The 14459-nt window shown below is 38.6% G+C and overlaps 1 protein-coding gene across 4 annotated transcripts in view; it reads left to right on the top strand.

Annotated features, from left to right (window-relative positions):
• Positions 1 to 588: 588 nt before the first annotated feature.
• The window catches only part of numbl (NUMB like endocytic adaptor protein), a 38768-nt gene continuing 24897 nt past the window's right edge, over positions 589 to 14459 (top strand). For 2 of the 4 annotated variants that reach the window (XM_077723023.1, XM_077723021.1), the window contains exons 1-2: positions 589 to 757; positions 952 to 1046. The gene's annotated coding sequence lies outside the window, so the exon portion shown is untranslated. Of the gene's footprint in view, positions 867 to 951; positions 1047 to 14459 lie in introns of all 4 variants that reach the window. The other 2 variants (XM_077723022.1, XM_077723020.1) reach the window with 2 other exon arrangements.

Here is a 14459-nt window from a genome sequence, read left to right as displayed (position 1 = left end):
TGTACTCGGGGATTGAAGTGTTTTTTAAATAGGTAATTTTATTTCATTCTTCAAAATAAGAATGATCGGGCTATATGGTGCTGTTTCTTTGATTGTTGAGAGTATTTTGGAGAGTTTAAGCACACGGAAGTCAACTGCCTCGTCACTCGTCTACTTTGAATGGATTTGCCGTAATGCTTCTACTACGCGGGCAGGCTATTTTAATCTTCTTTGACCACGAAAACATGCACGTCTGATGGCTTGATCGTAATCACACACTGGGATATTCATTCATTATGTCATGTTCATGTTATGCCAGCACGGTGGCGGGGGTGCTGGAGCCTATACCGGCCAATCGTGGGCAGTAGACCATCAGTCATCCTGACTTGGCACACTTTAACGAGTAACCATGCATACTAGTGCATCCTAAAGTTTTATTTAGATGGCGTTTATCCCAAAATCGACCTTACACGTGGTCTGAAAGAGAAAAAAAACATAGATCCAGGATTTTTAATACCAGTTTTCTTCCCATGTGTACTTTCCACTACGTGTTTAAGTGAGGTGACGTCAAGTGGAGTGGATACTTGCCACGGTGGGTGGCTTATTACCGCACAGTGGCGCAGTGGAGCGATGGAAACACGCCTGCGTTGTACCCCCTCTCCCTTGTCCTTTCTGGAAAACATCAATGGGAAGTGTGGATTTGCATGTCCGGCCGCGTGTGCCAATGGGCGCACTGGGAAGGCAGTCTTAACGGGTGGAGCCGGAGGAGAGCAGCCCAGTAAGTGCACACACAGGGAACGGGTAAAGCACCTGAGCGTCAGAATCGAACACACGAACCTGAAAGCCGCGTTTTGTCGTGATTTTTTTAGCTTCAAGGTTGTGTTATGGTAATGCTGTGTTTACGTGTGTTCGAGTTGGAGTGAGAAAGCTCGAGTTACGCCTAACCCGATCCCGTACTTTGCCGTCCTACAGCGGGTGGAGAAGATCTTTGGCATCTTGGGAAATATCACAGAATTGCCTTTTCGCTGGATTTACTGAAAGGAGACGATCATCCGCCGTTTTTGTGGGTGAGTTGGCGGAATGCAGGGAAATCTGATGTCCTTACTTAATGTTGCTTAGTAATGAATGAGCACAATGGCACGATCCACTTTGGAAATCGCAGTAGAGATGGTGAGTGTCATTGGATGGGCCATTTGCATTTCCACTTTTCCTGCCGCGTGTGTGCAATGATTGGGAATGTGATCCTACCGTTTTGTTTTAATCCACCATGAATGATGACAACTACTACAAAGTTCAACTTTGCTTTCAAAAAGGACATCTCCTACTTATGATGCATGGAAATCCATAATGTTCATCAATGCGATCATTACCTTTCTGTTGTGACTTTTCTTTGAATTAGTATGGCTTTGTTTTTGCGGATCCAGCCTATTTACTTACTGACATTTGTCAATAACAAACCACAAGAATTCCATGATCCAGGACCTGTCTGAAGTTCATCTCAACTTCTATTCCCCTCCCACGGTTTGTCAAATAATCGCAACCTCAATGATTGTTTTCTGAAGAGAGGGTTCACCATAATATGTTGGTCCATAATGAGAAATCATGGATGATGATTATTATTCATTCATTGGATTTTGCATGTTTTCTTCGGGCCTGCGTGGGTTTCCTCTGGGTACTCCGGTTTCCAGGCTGATTGGACACTCTAAATTTCCCCTAGGTAAGGGTGTGAGTGTGCATGGTTGTCCGTCTCCTTGTGCCCTGCGATTGGCTGGCCACCCATTCAAGGTGTCCCCTGTCTCTGGCCCGCAGACAATTGGGATTAGCTCTAGCGTCCCCGTAATGTGGATAAAGTGGTTAAGAAAATGAGATCAGATGAGATTCACTCATTCATTTTCTGAACCACTGTATTCTTACATGGATGGCAAGGGGGTGCTGGAGCCTATCCCAACTGAATTCGGACCAGAGGCGGGGGTCACCCTGAATCAGTGCCCACCCAATCGCAAGGCACCTAGGGGCAATTTACAGTGTTCAATCAGCCGACTAGGCATGTTTTTGGAATGTGGAAGGAAACCGGACTACCCGGTGAAAACCCACACAGGCCCTGGGAGAACATGCAAACTCTGATTATTATTATCACTGATTGTTTGTGTCAGGGCTTCCAGTTGGGGTACATGCCTCTGTATAAGAGCAAAAGAATATGCACATAGAATTCCATTGTCTATAGACATCCATCTGTTCTACGACATGACATTCCTTTGAGAGTACTGCTGTTATGGGGGGTGGTCCGACCCATTGCCCAAGAAAGCAGAAGAGAATTCCATGCTGTGCAAGAGAGTAGATGTAAGATTCTGGATTTAAAAGGAAAGTGACATATTAAACTGGGAGAGGTTTTGGTCACATTTGAGGGCAAATATGCATGGGTAAGCTTAAGTGTGTAGATGATGTACTGTTTGGTCTATGAGTGATGTTAGCTTTCAAACAGCTTTAGTCAGTAATTTCATAAAGCTTAAAATCTTTTGTTAGGATTAATTATCAGTTTTTCATCTAGTATGGGGGGCAGACTATTCCACAATCAATTAGCGGTTTTTCATCTAGAATGGGGGGCATACTATTCCACAGCGGGCCGCAGTGGGTGCAGTTTTTTACGTCAACCCATAAAGAAGACACCTTTTCACCAATCTGGTTTCCTATAAGTGCAATCAGTGCATTGCAGTCAGGTGCTTCTTGTTTTCTGCAGAAATGTCATTGGTTAAAGTGTCTGTGCTGGATCGGTTAGAACAAAAACCTGCACCCACAGTGGCCCTCGAAGACCGGTTTGCCCATCTTGTACTAGTACTTTAATAGAAAGATGAACATTTTATCGTAGGCTTCTTTATACACTGATAGAGTTGTGTATGAAGAGCAGCTGTTAATGTGTATGCGACTACTGTATTGTTTTTATTCTTTCTTTTTTGTGTCACTGCCTGCAACGGCCCTGACATTCCGTTTACCAGAAATTCTGCAAGTCTGTTTGACAAGGAGCTTCAAAAATATAAACAAAATGTTTCCTGTTATGTGTATGTGTGTGTAAACATTGATCAAGGTTATATTTGGGGATAGAATAATGCTATGTTTCCATAAATGGTGACTATAAAATGATGCTCTATACATAATATATAAATATTATACCTGATTATGTTTCATATTGTGCTGCTGATTCATACTACCTTGCCTTAACACAAGCATCTTTAACATGAGAACAAAGTAGTTCTGTACAAACGATAATGCCAACATTTGCAACCTCCCTCTGAGTAAAATTGTATTATTACCGCAGAGGGATTTCCAGAACAATAATTCTGTCTGCTGGGTATATGTGCTCCCTGTGTTGAAGTGTTTGAAGTGTTCTTCTGACCAAATATTAATACATGTTTGCCCTAGGCATAGTTTTCCTGTGAGATGTACGTTTCTTTTTCTTCCATTTATTGATACTACACCAGTTTTCTTTGTTCTTTTAGATGTCTTTGGCCTGTATACTCCACAATCTGTTTAAGACCACCTTTTCTTTTATGGTGCATATCAAGATCTGAATGATTGTAGTGACACTTGACACATATTATCAATGATAGTGTTTTTAAATATGTAATTTAACAGTGGTCCAAGATTAGATTCAGTAAGTGTTTGTTTATTTATCTATCTTTGTTTATTTATTTACTAGTTTATCCATCTATTTATTTACATATTTATCTGTTTGTTTGTCTGTTTGTTTTTTTATTTATTTCGTGATGCGGCTTATGGTCAGAAATTAAGACTCGGCTTTGCTTTTTTGGAATTGAGATGGGAATCTAAAGTTAGAAAACATTAAGGTTTCTATGGACAAAGTGGGTTTGATGAAGCCAAAAGCTGGAACACTATCATGAATAAACCCAACTGCTAATCCACCACATGCATACATTCCACGCGTGTATGCTGACTTTCCACATCCGCTTAGACCATTTCCCGTTGTACAGCTCTTATTGCTACTTTAGGTCTTGGCTGTCTTTTGTTTATCATCCACATGCACCGCTTTGGAGGGGCCAAGGGATGGCTCAGCTGAGAGCACAATATGACTGGGATCAAAGGTCATCCAGCTGGCCAATCATAGTAATCTCTGCATTGGCTTGTAGTGGGAGAGGGCGTCATCCCCTCTTTGTGCCGGTCAGGGTGGGTCCACTAAACAAGCAGCTCCACTTCCAACTCCGGTCGTGCTACTACCGGTAGCCTCAATGCACTTCCTCAAAGTATGAATGTTATATACTAGTTGCTAGAGTCTCGAAGCTTGCAATTAACAGACATATTGCTGAGAAACATTGTAAGAAAGTTTTATTTCAACCTTATATTTGAGCAGCTATGTTTAGATTTGTGTCTGTATTTAATCAGTGAATGAACGAAAAAATCTGTTCAAACGAACAGAGAACTGCATTTCTGGTGGTGGAATGGAATCAGAACAGTAAAAGTAGATGGCAGGAGCAGTTGTGTTTGAAATTATTTCAATAGCAGATGGGAAAGTGCTAGACATAGGAGCTTCTCTAATAAAAATATGCTTATGGACTAAAAAGACAGAGAGCACAGGGCGATGGATGATGATATCAAGATATGAGCCGACTTTAAAATGAAAGCGGGTCAGAAGTGAAACCCTTCTTTCATTTTGTGACAGTGTTTCTTATGGCCATACAATGTAATCTTGAAACACACAATGTTTAATTTTTTGCCATTATTTATGCCAGGTGACACAAAAAAAGACCTCAACTTTTTAGTAATTCAAAATAACCAATGTGTTAATTCAACTGAATGCTTGTATTTTTGCATTCCAATTGTTAAAATAAAACACAGAGAGACACAAATCTGTAGTTCAGTTAGACAAAAACAGACATGGCGCATTTCGTTTATCTTTAAGTGAGTGCACGACTCAAGCACAATGACTTCGACTGCCTGTCTAGTAATCACTCATGTGTGCAGTCAAATAAATTGGGTGGACTAGAATGGAATAGCATGTGCACGCCTTTTCTTCTTACCCATTAGCGGGTTATTCCCTTGCTTCAGAGGTGCTCATTTTGGTCTGCAAATAATCAGAAAGGTGCCAAGTAATCTTATCTTTAAAACAACATAGCAACAAATAACTGTTAAATTAAGACACATCAGTTACTTGTTTTGCATTAGTCTTACCAATAGGTATGTTTTCCCATTTCTTCCTGTTTGGATCAGAGCCCGAATCCTTAAAGTTAATCAAGTTTATGAAAATATTGAAGCTGCTACTGCTTTGCTCTTAACTATTGATTTGATGTCGGCCTAATGCAGCTAATACATCCAAGAGAGACAGAACTGCAGAATATAGCATTGGATTTTCCACTGCTTGGATTGATGTCGACAAAACCATTTTAAAGAACAGAATGCACAAAAAGAAAGCTAAAAACGATTACCGTGCAGAGACAATTGCAAAGGGGGAAGGGTGAAGGGCTGTAATAAGTGAGGCGGCAATGACAACTCAACAGCAAGGTGATGGTGTGCATCCATGTGAAATGCCTTCTATTCATTATAGCGTATACTGTAGCACTCTGTCACCTCACAAAACTGTTGGAGGGAGATTGAAAGCGAACTTGCATCTGGTCAAGGAAAGAATGAATCATTGCACAAAAGATATGATTTGAGGTTAAAGGTGTAAATTGCCATTTTTGTGATTATACAATATTTGACAATATTATACAAAGTCTGTCACAATTGATGGATCATTTACTCCCACTTGTTCACATATTCATATGAAGTACCTAGAGGAAGTCTTAAAGTAACTTGCATGTATGTATCAAACATAATTGTTTTCAATCTACTTTAGTGTTTTGACAAAAAACAAACAAAAAATTCTATTACACTTTGCATACACTATTCCACATGCCACAGAGTTTACCCCGGTCATCATCTTGGTTGCCATCTGCTGCTGTGAGTTTTTGTGAATAGCAGAGTGAACAGCAGGTGTTTACATCTTAAATTATCATCTCATATTATTTTCTTAAACGCTTTATCCTCATTAGGCTCCCGCAGGGTGCTGGAGCAGCCTATGCCAGGTACCTATAGGGCCACCCGGCGGGGGGGTACCCTGAATCAGTGGCCAGCCGATTGCAGGGCACAAGGAGAAAATGTCCCTAGTTATGGGTGTGAGTGTGCATGGTTGTCCGTCTCCGTGTGACCTGCGATCGGCTGGCCACTGACTTAGGGTGTCCACCGCTGAGATTGGCTCCAGCACCCCGTGCGACCCTAATGAAGATAAAGCGGTTCAAAAAAAACTTAAGAAAACCATTAATAATTTGTACAAAGCTTTATCTCTTCACTTTAGTCTCCATGTGTAAAGCAGTATGTCAATTAACCATTTTTGGGGGATTTTATTTGTCCTAATGAGTAGGGAAGATGGTTAGGGTTCAGACTAAAATTATACTTTTTAAAAAGAAAAAATCAAAACAAAAGTGAAAAGTTGCCAGAAATCAAGATAAAAAAATGTATGTGCGGGATTCCATAATTTGTGATTGCAAAATGTATTTATATTTAAAGTATGCTTAAATTTGCCGTTGTTGGGAGGCTTGGTTCAGTTTTTCGTGTAAGAATGACAATGTGGGGAAGGAAAATGCTAAAAATTAAAACATTTAAAGAAGATACATCTATATGGTCTACTATAATAATGTAACATATAGTAATCAAACTTATCCGTTTCTTAGAAATCACATTAACGGCAGTAGTTTACATCATTCACATGGTATAACTTACTCACCATGTACTGGAAATAGTATGTTGCAGTGCTTAGTTTTGGAAGTGGTTATGCCGATCACTGCTGATCTGAGTGGTTCCTGTGCTGTTAAAACACTTCATATTTTTGCTGATGTGAATTTGTATTTAAGAGAGTGCTGACTGGGTTATTACTATTCTTTTTTTGCAAGCAAATTGCTTCTTGTCACTCTATTCAATTGACATGTCAGAAAAAAAACAACGTGTTCATAAAAGACTGGGGTAGATATTTAATGCTATTCATCAGACAGTGTTTTTGGACTCGCACTCAGCAGACACAACATTAGGCACAACCACTCAATAAAATGTTGGGAATGCTTGATTTAATCAAAGATATAATGCCTTCAGAAAATACCCCTCAGTTAAGACTGAAACTACATAAGTGAAATGTATTTGTTTGTTTATCATTGTGGTTTTAGTTCCTGGTGCTTAAGGACTGCTTCTAATTTTAGTGCTTTTTTGTTTTTACGTGTGATGTCATGCATTCCTTCACAAATTAAATAGAGAAAATTGTCCGGAAATAAAAAATAAAAAAACGGGCAACCTCATGATTTTTGCTTCAACTACATGATTATTTAAATTAGACATGTACTTAAAAAGACATTTATGACAGAGGCACAAATAACCCTCCCATTGAAGACGACTCTAGGCTAATGTATTCAACTCACATTCACAGACAGACATGTCAAGTTTTAACCTAACCCCAAAAAATGGGCCTTCTACCAGAAAGAACAAAATCCCTCCATGTGTTGCTGAGCAGGATTCGGTGTGCTATTCTTGTAAAAACAAAATGATGTCACAGCCAATCTTCCTGTCAGCCTTTTGGTTTAGAAAACATCCCCTCTGTTTACCAATGCTATGACTCATTGTTGCTATGGTGAAGGTCTCTGACAGCGTGGCTGCTGATGAGGAGCAACTGACTACGTACTATATTTTTTTTTGGTGCTTCATTCTCTTTCTCCATCAGTTGATCTTTTCAACCATCAACGTCTCCTTTTTATTCTCCTCCAGCATTCCTTTCCGACCGATTCCGACCTGTTTTCATCATTCAACCTTCACTGAACTTTACTGCTTCGCAATCATTCTTTTCTTTTCTTCGTTCTTATATCCCTTATATTTTATATAGGGTCTTGCCCATAGTGCATTGGATCCTTTTGCATGGAAAAATCTGTCACAAAAATGAATTCCTATTTGAAGTTTGGACAAAATTAAAGTAATCGTAAATAGAAGCAATAAAATGCTTGTTAAAAAAAGGAAAAATGTCAAACCTCAACAATTTTTATTTTTAACTCCGCAGCTGGGGACCAGATGTGGCCTGCAGCTGTTTGTACTCTGATCACAAAAACAGAGATGAGTGATCCCTCAACAATTAACTGCAAGTAATGCAATTTGCATTGATAAAGAGTTTTGAGACATTAATATAAGATGAATATTCTTCATTATTTTGCCTCTAGTCTAGTCTAATCTAGTCTTTAGGGAAACTTGATTCTCCATTCCATGCTCTAGACACAGTCATAGAATGCCCACTTACTAACACTTACCTTATTGTTTGGAAAAGAAAGCTTTTTTTTTAAATGTATCTATTTGAATTTTTGATGACTTTAAAGTAGCAAAATAACTCAGATGTACAAGGACATTATTAAAGAAGAAAAAAAATGAAATCATTCAGAAAAAGAATCCCAAAATATGTGATCGGGACATCACTCATATTTTACCATTTGGTGCACATGCTAAAACAATTCATAGATCTGTTAGTAGAATTTGGAACTATAATTAAATGTCATTTTATTCTTTTTGATGAATAATTTGGCTGATTCCGAAACTGTATTATAATGTTAATCATGAGGTTGGTACCTGATCTAAAGAGCTTAACCACCATTGTCATGACCCATCTCCTTTTGTCTGTCTGTGGTCCACTCCACCTTTTTCTCTTTCTTAACTTACCTCGCTTTCCTCACTAGTTATCAGTTTCTTCAACTGAATCTCTCTTGCACTCCTGCTTCTGCTTTTTTCCATCTCAGTGAAGGGAAGTAGCCTTCATTGCCTGCAGGCTCCCAGTGGAACAAACCCCCCCTTTGTTCATCTCCACTAGAAGATGAGTAGTCGGTCCAACTAACAATCCCCGCAGAGTTTGTCAGTGCTCAGGCAGCTACACAGAGAGGTTGTAAATTAGCCAGTTCCCCTAACCATCTTGACCGTAGGTTTCTTTACGGGCAACCAGACTGACAGGTAGCATTGGGATTTATACCAACACATGATGAAACACCTTCCTTGGCCAATCAGGAGCTGGGCTACACCTATTAGTTTTCTTCAATTGTAATTCATCATTTTTCTTTGCTTCTCAATTGTGGGAGCAGTAGGGAAGCGGCCATACCTTGAGAATTTTCCACATATACATTACAATTCCCAGAATAATGCAAGTGTTTCTTGATGGAAAACAAGGACAAATTCCATAGTGACTTCCATCTCCGTTTTACTGTAGGTTGCCTGTATTGTAACAGACAGGTGTTCCAACACTTCATCCCATGTAATATATTGTATTTTCCAGGCTATGATTCAATGTTTTTTTTCCTTAGTTCGGCTGTGCATACGATTTACGTTTTAGTTTTCGAGAAGGCTATTGTTGGTTGAATTGTTCAGTATTGATACTGAAAATGAAGACTTCAATAGATTTGATAGTGGGATTGAGGCTTGTTTTTTTTAGTCTATATCAATCTGAATACACATGTTAATGTTATATTAACAAATGTCTATTTAACATATTGAGCTCTATTTCTCGTCTAATATATTGTCCATTCATTAGTCTGAAAAATCTTGTATGAATGGAGTTTCCTCAAGAACTCTTGCTTTTGATTTTTAGATCGTGCAAAAGGTAAAAGTCAATCATTTCACTGTTTACGTTATTCTCATTCATCAAGACTTTCATCTTGGCTATCACGTTTTGTCTTTTGTCATCCTCAGATGACCAACATACAGTATGCAATGCAATGAAGATGTTTGCAAAGTGCATCTCAATTCATTGAATGCAATTTAAGTAGTTTGCCCTTTCTTCTCTAAATGGCAGAATTCAATTACACATGTGGAAACCAATCTATGGATACTTATCTTCCAAGTAATAGTTATCACATCAAAGTGCAATTTTTGTGCCACTTTCTAGCAACCAGTCTCGACTTCAATATGTTAAGTCTATATATTAAAACTTGCATCAGGAACTTACAGCTTGCCTTGACTTAACAGTATACTGAATAACAATGCTGTCCTATGTATTTTCATACACGCCATGTAATTAAAACCGCAGGCGATCTGTGTTGAGTAATAACTCACGGACAGCTACACAGTATGCAATTATTACTATTATAGCTGTTTGCCACTCCCATCACTGTGAATTAATGTGGCCCTTTTAGATCAGCTCTTACAAGCGTCACTTTCTCACCGCCAGGACATTTCTAGATCTGAAAGCTCCAGTAACATTGATTTTCTATTAGGTTGCAAGTACTTTACATCATTATTCACTACATGATATTTCTCATATCATTTTCCCAGTTTTGACTGTGCTGTGAAGTCACACCCTTTCCCATAAAGGAATATTAAGTGTTTTATTTTTTCTTTGAAAAGTCAAGTTTCATATATGCTTCTACCAGGAAAGCCTTAGTGAGTGATCACAACAAAGCGTGCCGATTGACTCCCTCTTTTGATTTGGTCCTAGGATCCTAGCTACATAGTAGAGATAGCAGTGTGACACAGTGAGGAGGTTGTGTGATGTAATTAGAACACTATGGTCTGATTAGTGTTGCCTGTCTCCCTTCAGCTTTCCAACACATGTCATTCGCAGTGGGTGAGTTGCATGCTTCCTTCTTGTGACTCTTCTGTCTTCACTTGTGTCGGGTTAAGAGAGGGGGGTCAAGTGGGTGTGGTCAGCGCTTAGAATTTAGGATACAGAGGGTGGGGATAGTTCCTGATACCAGATGACCCCTTGTTTGATGCATAAACTAGAGGAAGACAGTTTTTTTTCTCTCATTGTCTTTCTGAGCAGGGACTATAAATATACATACCGTATTTTCACGACTATGAGGCGCACCGCATTATAAGGCGCACCCTCAATGAATGACATTTTTCCATATATAAGGCGCACTGTATTATAAGGCGCACTGCCTATTTTGGAAAAAAAAAAAAGACTTTTAAGTGCGCCTTATAGTCGTAAAAATACGGTAATTGCTGTTGTTGATGACTATTTGTGGTAAAGAAATTAATCATTCCCTTTGGGTCATTTAACATATTGTAAATAATAGGAAAGTTACTATGAAAGTTCTCTGTCTAAACCTGAACAGATAGAAGAAAAGGAAACTCAAGCAAATACAATAAAGTTTCAATCTTAGGAATATATGGATATACTTGTCAATTTTGAAAACCTGTGAAAAGCAGGGACCTAAAAAAAATGAACGGTTGCAGTATTTGATCGTAATAAAATAAAGATTTTTGGAAATGTGAGCAATTTCTGTGAATAGCTTTATATAGTATACCCTTAAAATATATCTGGTTAAGGGATGGTGTGCTTCCAGTAAAAGTTTATCTGGACCCCTGATTTGCCTTAGTGTATGTAGGTCTTGTGTTATGCCATACAATCTGTCCCTATTCAATATTCACACTGCCAACCCCTGAGGGCAAAGTCATGGGGAAAGGAGGCCTTGCCGTTGAAGAGTTTTACGATTAAAAAGAATGCAAATGATCATATTTTCTTCCTAGTCTGGCTGTCAAAGGCACATTTACACAAAGCAGTTTTAAAGACCTGTCTGGCACCTTATTTATACGACAAACTGTATTTTATTACAAACATTCATTTAAATGATAAAAAGATGTCAACTGATTCTATCAAACCAGCCAAAGGGGACAAAGTTTTACCTGTTGATTTGTGTCTCAATTTAAACTAAAATTGAATTTAAATTGGGAAATAACAACTGGAGGTCTGGTTTAATTAATCTGTTTGTTTTTTGACTAAGATCAGGTGATTTTTATGTCTGTTGTCTTTTTGGTGAACGCTTTTAATTACTTGAGTTACTATTCAATCCATATTGACAGATAATCCTCAAATCATCAAGAAACAATGGATTAAAATTGCTTGCGGAAAAAAATAAGATTGTTAAAGAGCTAAGTGCTGTAAAGAAAGAAATGAATTAAGTGCTATCAATATTGTTTACAATGTAGTGGAACAAGGCTATTTGTCAGCATTTTAGGGAAGACGGATCAATTCCTTACTTTCCATGATTCTCCTTTTTATCAAATGGCAGTAAAGGTAATGTTTCGAAACACCTTGTGTTCTGGAACATTGTAGTAAGTCATGAGTATGCAAACTCTTACTTTTGAGATCGCAACCCACTATCTCAGAACCATAAAACCTCACAGATTAAATCAAGCCCCTCTAACAACTTGCATCATAGGGGGAAAAGGTGATTTTATTTGTTTTACACTTTAAATTTTGGTGTATAAAAACAAACAAACAAAAACAGTTTAAACATGATTTTATGGTAGTTTGTAGTTCATTTGACAGTACATTTTATGGTTTTCCTCATTGTTTAACAGTTGGTCTCAGGCAGCCACACCCGCATTTAGCATTGTTACATTTTCTTTCAACGTTTTAGTTTGTTTTTCTAAGTGTTTGGTTTGACTAGCCACCGATTATTCGTGTCCATCGCCTGGTGCCCGTAGTTAGCTGGGAAAGGCTGCAGCATCCCCCGTGACCCTTGTGAGCTGTTCAGAAATTAATGAATGAATAAGTGTAGGACTATTACAGCATCCTTTCCCTGACTTTCACAGTCATTTGTTTACATGCGTAGATTTTTATGTGCGGGGGTAATGTTTGTAATCAAATAATTACAGTGAATGTGAAAAAAACGTTCCCCTTGGGAGTTAGGTCTAGTGCTTTTTCTGTATCATTAAATATCATTTTGTTCTGCTCTGGTTCCCCTTACAAATATGGATATTACTCAGAGGATTTGAATCACTGTAATCTATCCAGGAAACACATTCAAGCTTCAGTGATCAGAGAAGTCTGTTTAAGAATAATTCTACTTACAGGGATTTTGTTTGAGACATGGTGTAGGATTAGGTTTTTTGGAAAAGGGGGGTGCGTTATGGCACAATTGTGGGCCACAACTCTCCTCCTATTAACAGATGGTTGAGGGTGCAATGGGTTTGCCTACATTTGGCTAAAGAAGAGGGGGATGGTATTTTTTCTGGGGGTGGGGGGTGGTAATACGCTAAAAAGAGGTGTGGATAGAGGTCAGGCGGAGGCACAGCTGGTGAGATCGCCTCTTCAACCAGCTGCTGCCTCAAAAGAGTCTGTCAGCAGCCTGCTTGGCTGCCTGGCTTTCCATGTCTTCTCATTCTCTTTGCCCTTTCTATCTACTCCCCCCAGCTCCTCCTCTATGAGCCTGCAGACTCAGTCCAGCTGTTCCAAAATCTTTGCTCCAGGCACCTTGACCTCTACAGTAAAAAAATTGGGAGGAATCCAATAGCTCTCAGTCAGAGTCTCGGGATGTGATTTTGTCTGTAAGACGCCCGTTCGACTTGGAAGGGGATCACATTTTGCAGAAGCTTTCAGATGTTCTTTCTCTGCTTACAGACTTTCGGGCATTCTATTTATTGCATGGCATTCTTGTCGGCTGGATAATAATCTTGCTATAGATAATGATGCAAATACACCCATATTATAAAACAATATTTTATTCAAGTTTAACACTTCAGTTAGAGACACTGCATTTACAAAACTAAATAAATGAAACTAAATAGAATACAAATGAAACTAAATAGAATACAAATGGAAATTAGCCCTTGGCTACAATCTTACATATTTACATATATATGTTCATTAATGTACTGTCCCTAATTAAATACATCAAACTCAACTCAATTTATAACTGTAGCAAGAGTATAAGTGAACAAAGCAAATTAACCTTGCTTCAATATACCAATTCTTCAGGGAATAACTGTAAATGTGTCACATGTCAAAGACATTATACATATTCATGTCAAAGAACTCGACAAAATATCTATTGTAGTAGTATATCTATTTATATTTATTTTCATAATAAAAGGTAACTTTTGCTTGGGGGAAGGTTTTGTTTAAATGATTCAAGTTCTAACAGAGTTTACGAATACAATTAGAAACCTGTAATTTCTGCCAGGTAAACATTTAGCGATGTGTGTTTATTAAAACATTATGCACTCTGCCATTTGGCAGGTGCAAAGGTGGGCTAATATACTATTCTTTAAAATGTATTTGGTTTTTGAATTTTAAACAAGAATCTACATTCAATAGATTAGCGAACAGTATAGTAAATGAATATCTACATAAGAACTATTGTGTATCCAACTGTCAATGAAGATGAGGCATAAACACAAAACAATGCTTGCGGTCCCGTAATAAAATTTTTGGTTATAACGACATCCTCTTCCGAAATAATCTCCTTTTCAAATTATCTCACTTGAAAGTTGCTAAAAGTGAAACTGCAAGCCACCAAAGAGGCTTTACTTCACGACCAACACAAACACGCCCCTTCCACCTCTCTTTTCCAGTGCGTTGTTCCATCAATGACAAGGCCCACGTGCCCCCCTATTCAGCATCGTAGTGGGGGGTAGGCGGGTTCTTTGTCTGGCAGCCATTGTCCCAGACACGCGCTCTCATTTGACGGACACAC

This window comes from Stigmatopora nigra, chromosome 8 (genome assembly GCF_051989575.1).
Source record: "Stigmatopora nigra isolate UIUO_SnigA chromosome 8, RoL_Snig_1.1, whole genome shotgun sequence".
NCBI lineage: Eukaryota > Metazoa > Chordata > Actinopteri > Syngnathiformes > Syngnathidae > Stigmatopora > Stigmatopora nigra.
Note: the sequence above shows the minus strand (reverse complement) of the source record. Positions and strands in the feature narration are given on the sequence as shown.